Raw genomic sequence first — 10,645 nt, 5'->3', positions numbered from 1 at the left:
TCATCTGGTCTGAAACTATATCAGTCCAATTGTTCATAAATGGAAAATGCACTCAATGTTTTTTTCTTCGTCAATCAATTTTCTTTTCTTTTATTATTTTCTAGGAATACAGTTTTAATGAAGAAAATATGTTACTTGTGTTTGAAAGACTTCAATGTGCAACATATTCTTCAATAAATCACAGCTTTAATAGGTTGATTTCAACATACAAATTTTATTAGCCAGTACAAGTGTAAGTGTATTGATCACAAATTACAATTTCTGGTACTGTAATTGTTTAAACTATTTCGTTTAAATGCTATAAAAAGAGGTTGGGAGCTGCTCCAGTGAATGCTTTTGGGGTCCCGTAATCTCAGACGAAAAGGCCCAAAGCCCAGTAGACTGGAGAGCTGCTCCATTTTATTACTACGGCGGCCCAGGAGAAATTGAATCTGGTGGTTTCGTCGTCTCTAATAGCTGCACAGCAATCTGAGGTTAAAATCGGTTGAAAAATGTCGATGAGATCCACAAACTCACAATTCTTGCTTGTTTCATTTCGCCTCGATGGAGCGATTCCAATTTCCAACCATGAAAAATTGGAAACGATACCAGAATTCATATCACCTAAAGTAAACCTAAATTTTGAGTTTAGATCTGGACCGTCAGATCTGTTTTCGCACGAATATTGAAGACATCCCGTGCATTCCACTTCGGTTCGGATCGGATTGGACCGGATCTGATCTGATCTAAACTCAAAATTTGAGTTACTTCAGGGAGAGAAATTTGAGTTTCAAGCAAAGTTTAGCGGCTGATCAGAGCCATTCCTAGACCCTGGCGCAAATCTTAGCGGATACATCAAAGGCGCGATTTTAATGTATACAACTGTGCTTTTCCAAAGTATATTAATTAGCTTGTTTCTTAAATAAATGAGACATGAGATATTTCGTATAGAAAACAACAATATAATACTTGTTCAATTACATCTTATAATTTGGAATATGCTAGCATGCTATGCATAGCATAGAGGGTCTCCATGCAACGGCTTAATATTTGACTTTTCAAAAACCTAACGGTCGATCCGAACCGTTCATCTTGTTCTCCATATTAATATGTGTTTGGAGACCAAATTTTACATTTTTTGAAAATTTTGTTACTATTTTTTTAGATTTATTGAAAATCGCTGTTTTCAGCAAATCTGGACCATAAAAAAAACAGCGATTTTCAATAAATCTAAAGAAATAGTAAAAAAATTCCAAAAACTGTAAAATTTGGTCTCCAAACACATATTAATATGGAGAACAAGATGAACGGTTCGGATCGACCGTTAGGTTTTTGAAAAGTCAAATATTGAGTCATTGCATGGAGACCCTCTATGCTATGCATAGCATACTAGCATATTCCCTTATAATTTTGTTATATACATGTAACTAAGATGATATAATATATCAAACAGTATATATTTATTAATTTAAATACAAATTAAAAAACTAACACAATTTGATATTTAATAATCTTAGATATTGAAAAGCTGTGATTACAAATCTTACAATTTGCCCCAAACAGGAAAAAAAAAAAAAAAATCCTAAAATGTGCTGACACAGTGCAGCACTATGGTGACAAATAATAGAGAACTCCTTGTGATGTTCATGAACAATGTTCAATATAATAAAACCCCGAAATGCTAGAACATGTCCTTTGAGTGAAATCTAAAACATGATATACATTCAATAAAACCCCGAAATGCTTCCATCAATCCTTGTGTCCTTTTAAAGAAGGATATGTTGATCAGAACTTAGTTCACTTCCACAGATCTCATAACCTCCGAGTTTTTTATTAATAGAAAATAAATAAATAAAATATCGAAATACAACATAGCTTCTGGTTTTTGTCGAGAAATAAGTAGAATGAGTAGTGTTATCCCGTCCGGGTTATATCCCTAATTAACACCTTCATTAACTTTGCGGTAAAAACAAAAAAAAGCCGGACGGTGTGCTTCAATCCGTCCCGGCGCAAAAATAAAAAAAATAAAAACCCGGACGGATTAAGGAATCTCGTCCCCCAACGTCATTACCCGACCCCCTTCTCTCTTTTCCCTTTCGTTGTTTTTGCTGTCTCCCCTTCGCTTCGTTGTTTTCGCTCTCCCCTTTTTTTTTTTTTTCTTTTTTTTTTTGCGCCGGGACCGTGTTGAAACACACCGTCCAACTTTTTTTTTTTTTTTACCTAGGGGATGGGACGCCTTAACCTTTTTTTTTTTTTTTTTTTTTTTTTTTTTAATCGCGAAGTTGATTAAAGTGTTAATTAGGGATATAACCCGGACGGGATAAGTAGACCCGTCCGCTGGACGGGATAACACAACCCGTTCTACTTATTTTTCGACAAAAATCAAAAGCTATGCCGTATTTGAATATTTTATTTATTCATTTTCTATTAATAAAAAACTCGGCTCATAACCTTCTACCAGTCCTTATCCTTTTACAAAATGAACCCTATACAGACCCCAAATTACAACCAAAACTCACATATAAAAACCAGCAAAGAAATATAGGCTACAAGTACCAATTATAGAAGAAACCCTTACACAGATCCCATCCAGATCCGGTATCAGACTCCAAATTGCATAAAAACCCTTAAAACACCAAAAATAACAGCAAAGACCACACATATATCAGGTCAGGCCCCAATTTACAATTTACAACAAAAACCCCTAGAAAACCCAATCCCTAGAAAACCCAATTTGCAGCAAAGCCTCTTGAAAAACCAAATGTATAGCACAGCCACAGCCCCCATATATGTCACCTGAGACCCCAATTTACAACGGAACCCATCGGAAAACCAAAATTTTCAGCAGAAAACTACAACCCAAGGACAACACTACACAATATATACTAAGACAATGACATCCAAAATTATATACAAAGACACTCAAAAATTACAAGGACACCCAAAAACCCCTAGGAAAACACAGGGACAGCACCACCCAATATATACAATAATACAAAGACACAAAAATTACTGCAAAGGATAAGTGCACCCAAAAATAACAGCACGAAGAGCATGTACCAGTTGCTCGGAATCTGTAAATAACAAACATCTGGTCTGACCATCAGAAGCTGTGGCTTGCATACCCATCAAGAGACTGAGGGCTACAATATGAAAGCGGAAAAAGCAGTACAACATTTATATCCGAATTGTATAAGTTTACACCCCCAATACCAAATTTATACGGAGTAAGCCAAAGGGCTATTAGTGGAGTCAAATTGGATGCAGCACGACTGCAAGTGAAAACACAATGTAATCACAAAAAAAAATAATAATAATAATAATTGCAGAATAACCAAATAACATTACAATTTATAACAAAAATAATCAACAAAGCAGTACAAAAACTTTAAAGTTAATAACGCAAGGAGCTGCCCAAAGAAAATTAATTGATTATCTTTGACCCGATTTAGCACATCAGTCATTTGTCTTGCCACTTGTCTGCTCCATGAGATCTCTTGCATCTTCGTCTCGCCCCATTTTCAAAAGAAGTTCTAAAATTTGTGCAGAGGCAGAAAAATCGGGTTTTACCCCTTCTTGCTTCATTCTGTTCAACACGCACATAGCCTGATCCACTTTTCTCTTCTTAGCATATGCTTTCAGCAAGGAAGAGTAAGTTGAGTGAGATGAAGCCACATGATTGAGTTGCATTCTATCCAAGATATTAATCACATCATCAATAGTGCCATAATTTGCAAAGCCGGTAAGTAAAATTCCATATGATCCTGCATCTGGTTTCAAACCTGCCTTATACATCAAGTCAAGCAAATTTTGGGCTTCCTTGATTTGGCCTTGTTTGCACATAGAATCTATCATTGATCTGAATGTAACCTCATTGGGCAAAAAGCCTCGATCAATCATATCCTTGAAAACTCTAATCGTCTCTGTCCAGCAACCTAGCTTAGAGTATCCATTTATAACAATATTATATGTGATAAGACTAGGTGCGACACCTTTATCAATCATATGATACAGTAGTTTCTCAGCCCTATCAGTTTCCCCCCTCTTGCAAACTGCATCCACAGTTGTATTGCAAGTCACGGTGTTAGGAAATATTCTATTTGAAACCATCTCATTTAGCAACTCCTTTGCCTTTTCTAATTTATTAATCTTGCAGAACCCATCTATAAGAGTTGAGTAGGTTAAAACATCAGGATCCTTTCCTCTAGAAATCATATTACATAGCACCTGCTCTGCTTTTTCAGCATTCCCCTCCTTACACAGTGCATCTATGATGGTAGTATAGGTTACAACATCGGGATCATGTCCTTCAGAAACCATGCATTGAACCATTCCCACTGCCTAGTCTAATTGCCCTTTCTTGCACAACCCATCCACGAGAGTAGTATAGGTCACAACATTAGGGTTAAGTCCTTGAGAAACCATGTAGGACAACAGTTCATCTGCCTTCTCAGTTTCTCCTTCCTTGCATCTGTATGTGATTACATCTGGCGCTATACCCCCTGAAAGCATTCGCTCAAACAAACTAAATGCTTTACTAACTGCACCTTCTTTACAAAGGCCATCAATAACAGTGCTATAGGAGATCACGTTAGGTGTGCAACCCAGCTTTGGCATTTTATTGAACGCCATGGCTACGGCCTCACTAATCCTATTCTCAGAACAAAGGCCCTTAAGTAATGGATTGAAGATGCTAGGTTCAGCTCTCTGCCCGCCCTTAATAAACCGCCCCAAGAAAACCAAGCCTAGTTTCGGCTGATTCATTCGGATACAGTAGCTGATCAAGACACTATAGGTACAAACATTGGGTGACGGTGAGACCCCTCTTGATTGGGTCCAGCGGTTAAATAGTGAAAAGATAGTTGCATAATAGTTGTTGGAGTTCTTCATACGAGTTAAGGCTGTAAAGAGTTGGGTAAAGGAATAGATGGATGCTGCTGGGTTCTTAGCAGCAAGCAAACAATCAAAAAATTGAAGAGCATCTTTAATAGTAAGAGTGCCCGACCGATAATGTTGCTTTACTATTAATTCCAGCTGGCGGGTCCCCATGGCCATGGGATGAAATGGTTACAACTCCCACCTGTTTGTTTCAGGTATAACTTGTAAGATTGGGGGCAGCCTCAAAAACTGCTTCTAGAATATGGATAGATACACCTATTTGTTTAACTTGGGTCACATGCAAGGGCCTTACTGAAGGTGTGATATAATTTATCAATGGATTGCCTACAACAACAAAAATGAAAGAAAGGTGAATAGATTTTGCATAAAGTGCTAAAGTCTTTCAGGTTAGTACAATAGGTTGTGCCATTTTGCATTAGGAGGGATTAGATTCTGCATCAAGTTGGACTCTTCCAGAAGGGATTTTAAATTGAGGGAACAAAAAATTATTATTAAGATATAATTTCACCACTATGCTTGCAAATTAATAATGATTCTGTTAAAGCGAAATACTTGGTCGAAATATGAATCGGTCTGACATGATAATTAGGATATAATTTCAACTTAGCTTGCAACCTTTCAACTGTGCAGTAATAAGTACAAATCCTAAACATTTTGAGAACCCTAATAATATCATAAAACTAGTAACTATTTTAATAAACAGAATGGCACTCTCTGTGTGTTGTCATTATCTTATTTTGTTTGTATTCAACATAACTAAATGGTTGTTGGTTCATAACCTAAACATGTAGTTAATTGGTTGCCCTCTCTATATGGACTTTTGCTTGTTCAAAAGTAATAGACAGTGATGCATAAGTACCACAATTTTACGTCCTAAATGATACTCAATTTGATAGAAACAGCAAAGGATATTCTCAATTTGATAGTGTAAGTCTCTTTGGGACATTTCATCAAGTAACTTGTGTGCACGGTCAGGGATTCCCCAATGGTAAATTCACGTTCACAAATGTAGTACCAAATACAGAAGATCTTAAATGGAGGGAACAAAAGAGTTCTCCACCCCGATCTATCAAAAGGCCTAATTAATTTATGGACTAAATGCAAATTACCTACACAAGAGAGCAGGAAGAGCAGTTACCATGGTTAGAGAGAGGCTGGGTAGTTTGTCTGCTTGAATTTGAGAGAAGAGGTCGAGAAGTGGTTTAGGCAGCACGTGTGATCGGAAGCATATCTCTGTGGGGCATTTGAACAAAGAGTTGTGTTGCGACTTGAGAGAGAGAGGGAGGAGGAAGCTGACTAACTAATTAACGACTTGAGAAGAAGAGAGGCGTCGGAAGCTGACTAAAAATCAAAGTGAGGAGTTGGTGAGGTGAGAGTGGGGCGACGCGCTGGGACTAATTTTGTTCAGTGGGGGAGGAGAAACCTTCCTTTCGGGAGTCCGAAACCTCTGCATTAACGCACCGTTTGAGTTTATCTGAAGACCGTTCGATCAGAATTCTGACAAATCCGACCACTCATATGTAATGCACTGTACGGAATTAAAACGTACCGTCCGGTTCTAAACTCAAAATTTGAGTTAACTCAGAGGATACGAATTTTCCTTTTGGTCCGTAGAAGAAGACAGAAGCGGATCCTCTGCGGAGTCCTTCCGTGTGGAGCTTTTAATTTGGTCCGTTCGTTTCGGATCGGATGGACCCGATTAAAAGCTCCGCAAATTTTGAGAATTTTTTTTTTTTTCAATTCGGATAAGATCTGATTTGTTCCATCCGATCCGAAACGAACGGACCATATCAAAAGCTCCGCACGGAACAACTCCGCAGAGGATACTATTCAAGAAGAAGACAGGAGATGCGAGAAATCCTTTAATTTGATTGCCAATAATTAATAATTAAGTTCAATTTGAGTTACTGTACTTCGTCGGATATTTGATTGTGTTCATTTCTTAAAATAATTTGTTCAGTCAATTTATAAATTATTAGAAATAATAATTTTATCAAGTTTTAATTGTTTTTCTTAATTTATTGTGTCCTATAAAAATTATTAATTAAGAACCTTACATAGCCAAGTTCTGAATATTAAGGAATTAATCTTCAAGAAAAAATTAAGATCTAGATCGAAGGATATAAAATTATTGAGGGGCTTAAATGAACAGGATTTCTAAAACTTGACCAAATACAATGATTATTAACAGGAGCATTGAGAGATTTACACAAAGTTAAAAATAAAAATAAAAACAGCTTAGCGAACTCCTTTATTTTCAAAGAAAATTTGGGTTTTTATGCAAATTTTAATTTTGATGAATGGATTGGGCTTTTTTTTATTAAATTTGTATATTGAAAATAGTTTTGAAAAATAATATAATGTCTAAAAAAGAAAAAGGAAGTTCATATTCATATTCGCATGAAAAATTATAATTCAAATTAACTCTATGATTTTATGTTGTACTTATTTCACAATATTCTTTTATTTTGCAATAAATTTACTCTATGACAATTTCATAATCGTTAAATTTGTACCTAAAAAAAATTCAAAACAAAGTTGAGAGAGAAGTTTCAAAAATTATATACTTATTTCGCAATGCTCATGTAACTGTTAACGTGTAATAAACCACAGTCAATTACTAACATGTAATCTATTTAACTATCAGACTTGGTGAATTTCATTATTGCTAGTTGCTCCCAACTATTTTGACTTCATCAATAGATAGGTTAGGGTTGGGATAGATTATAAAAGAAGAGAAAGAATCTTCGGTTTCCATAGTAAATATTACGGCTATATTTTTTAATACCCTTAAAAAAAAAAAAATTAAATGCCCTTCGATTTAATTTTTTTTTTTTTTTTTATAAATGCCCCGACCATCTGGACCATCGGCGGCTCAAAACACAAGCGGACTGCCTGGCCCACAGGCGGGTCACAGCACTAGCAGACCGCCGTGGGACAAGTAGTCCTTTTTTTTTAGAGATCTTAGTATTTTGATTTAAATAATTTTGTGAAGAAAAAGTTTTCTTGTTTAGAGTGTATGCCAAAAAATAAGACATTTGATATATTTATGAAATGATTTCGTAACTCTTTATAACTTTGATTTTTTTTTTTTTTTTGGTGAACTTTGATTTTATTTGTCAGTTGGATATCACAAATCTAAATATAACACTAATTAAGGACTTGACTTTTATTCAAAAATTTTCAAGCTCTGACAACTTGTTGATCTTCTTCTCTTTTTTCGATTTTTATAATATATGTATAATATATACATATACATATACATATACATATACATGATTTGGCTAATATGCTATGGGTAGCTAATAGGCCTCCCGTGCTATGGCTCAATATTCGACTTTTCAAAATCCTAACGGTCGATCCGAACCATTCATCTTGTTCTCCATATTAATATGTGTTTGGAGACCAAATTTTACATTTTTTGTAAATTTTTTACTATTTTTTTTTATTTATTGAATATCGCTGTTTTTTATGGTCCAGATTTGTCTGAAAAACAGCAATTTTCAATAAATCTAAAAAATAGTAAAAAATTTCCAAAAAATGTAAAATTTGGTCTCCAATCACATATTAATATGGATAATAAGATGAATGGTTCGGATCGACCATTAGGATTTAAAAACTTGAATATTGAGCCGTAGCACGGGAGGCCTCTTAGCTACCCATAGCACCGTAGACAAGTCCTACATATACATATACATATACATATACATATACATATACATATACATATACATATACATATACATATACATATACATATACATATACATATACATATACAGAGATGGGCTATGGTGCATTGCAATGCATGGAGGGGTTGTGCATTGGACCATAAATCTAAAATTCAAAATCTAAATGACCGATCCAAACCGTTCATCTTGTTCTCCATATTAATATGTGCTTGGAGACCAAATTTTACATTTTTGTGAATTTTTTTACTATTTATTAAGTATTTTACAAAATTGTTGATCCAACGGTGGCTGCTGATTTTACTGTTTTGTTAAGCCACCGTTGGATCAACAATTTTGTAAAATACTTAATAAATAGTAAAAAAATTCACAAAAATGTAAAATTTGGTCTCCAAGCACATATTAATATGGAGAACAAGATGAACGGTTTGGATCGGTCATTTGGATTTTGAATTTTAGATTTATGGTCCAATGCACAAACCCCTCTATGCATTGCAATGCACCATAACCCATCTCTACATATACATATACATATATACATATATACATATAGAGATAGGCTAATATGCTTTCGGTAGCATATGGGCCAAAATACACACGGTCAAATTTTGAAATTTCAAAATTCAAAAAGTCGATATGAACCGTTCATCTTGTTCTCCATATTAATATGTGCTTGGAGACCAAATTTTACATTTTTCTGATTTTTTTTTACTATTTATTAAGTCACTTTGAAAATTGCTGATCCAACGGTGGCTTAACAAAACAGTAAAACCGTTGGATCAACGATTTTCAAAGTGGCTTAATAAATAGTAAAAAAATTCAGAAAAATGTAAAATTTGGTCTCCAAGCACATATTAATATGGAGAACAAGATGAACGGTTCAGATCGACTTTTTGAATTTTGAAATTTCAAATTTTGACCGTGTGTGTTTCAGTCCATATGCTATCGAAAGCACATTAGCCTATCTCTATACATATACAGAGGCGGAGCCAGCTGTTTGCAGGGGTGGGCAACCAATTTTCTTTGATACTTTAAATTGCAATCAAGTGCAAGCATAGAACAGCCCAATTAATTCCCTACTTTGAAAAGTGTCGCAACCAAAGTTGCTGCTAGAAACCAACATCTGCAGATCATAATACCAAAAATTTCTCATTTTCATTTTTCACACGTACATCAGGGAAAATAAACAATCTTGAGAAAAGTCACCATATATGCATTTGAGCAACGCTAGAATTATTATTTGTATTACTATTAACAAAAGAACTAACCTCCAAATTAGAAATATCAGTCTCCGCTTAAATGAGAAATGTCACCGAGCTTTTTTATAGATTCAACTAAATGTCAAATAAGAAAGGTCACTATTTCACTGATTTCAACTAAATCCTCAAAATTAGATTTTGTTTTTTCTAGCAAAAAAAGGAAGGGAAAATACGATAGATAGAAGGAAATATCAGGCGCGAAGATGAAGCATCTTTCCTTTTCTTCTTCAATACTGTAAATTCAATCTTGTTGAAACATAAATGGACATATTCATTTACAATTAGAGGAGCATAATGGCCATTTTAAAATAATTAAATAAAAAAGAAAAATAAATAAATGGAGATAGGAGAAATAATTTAAAATTTGTATGGAGATATTGGATATTATGGTATTTTAATGGGGAAATTCGCTGTTTCAAATTAGATATTTCTTTCTCTCCTTGTAAACAGACGGAGACTCTTTTTTTTCGTTGGGGGTTGAATTTTTTTTTATATTTGGACACAGAATAATAAATAATTTCATCATTTTTTAGTGGTATATATAAAATTGTCCTAAAAAAATATTGAGAGTTTCAAATACAATACTGCATAAAGTTGTGAAAAAAAAAAGAGAGAGTAGGCATTGAGATTTTCAAATTTGAACAAATTATTATATAATCAAGGTGCTTAAGTTTTCAAATTAAGATAATAGTAGAAAGTCGTGACATAAATTGAAACTTATTAGTATTCCAAATTAATTACCAACTTGTTGCGTGAAAAATATCATATTAAAAAAGAGTACTTCAGTTATTTAGTAGTCTCTAACATAAACATGTGAGA

This window comes from Carex rostrata, chromosome 7, assembly GCF_964058835.1.
Source record: "Carex rostrata chromosome 7, lpCarRost1.2, whole genome shotgun sequence".
Taxonomy (NCBI): domain Eukaryota; kingdom Viridiplantae; phylum Streptophyta; class Magnoliopsida; order Poales; family Cyperaceae; genus Carex; species Carex rostrata.
The sequence above is the reverse complement of the archived record's forward strand: the minus strand, read 5'-3'. Positions refer to the sequence as shown.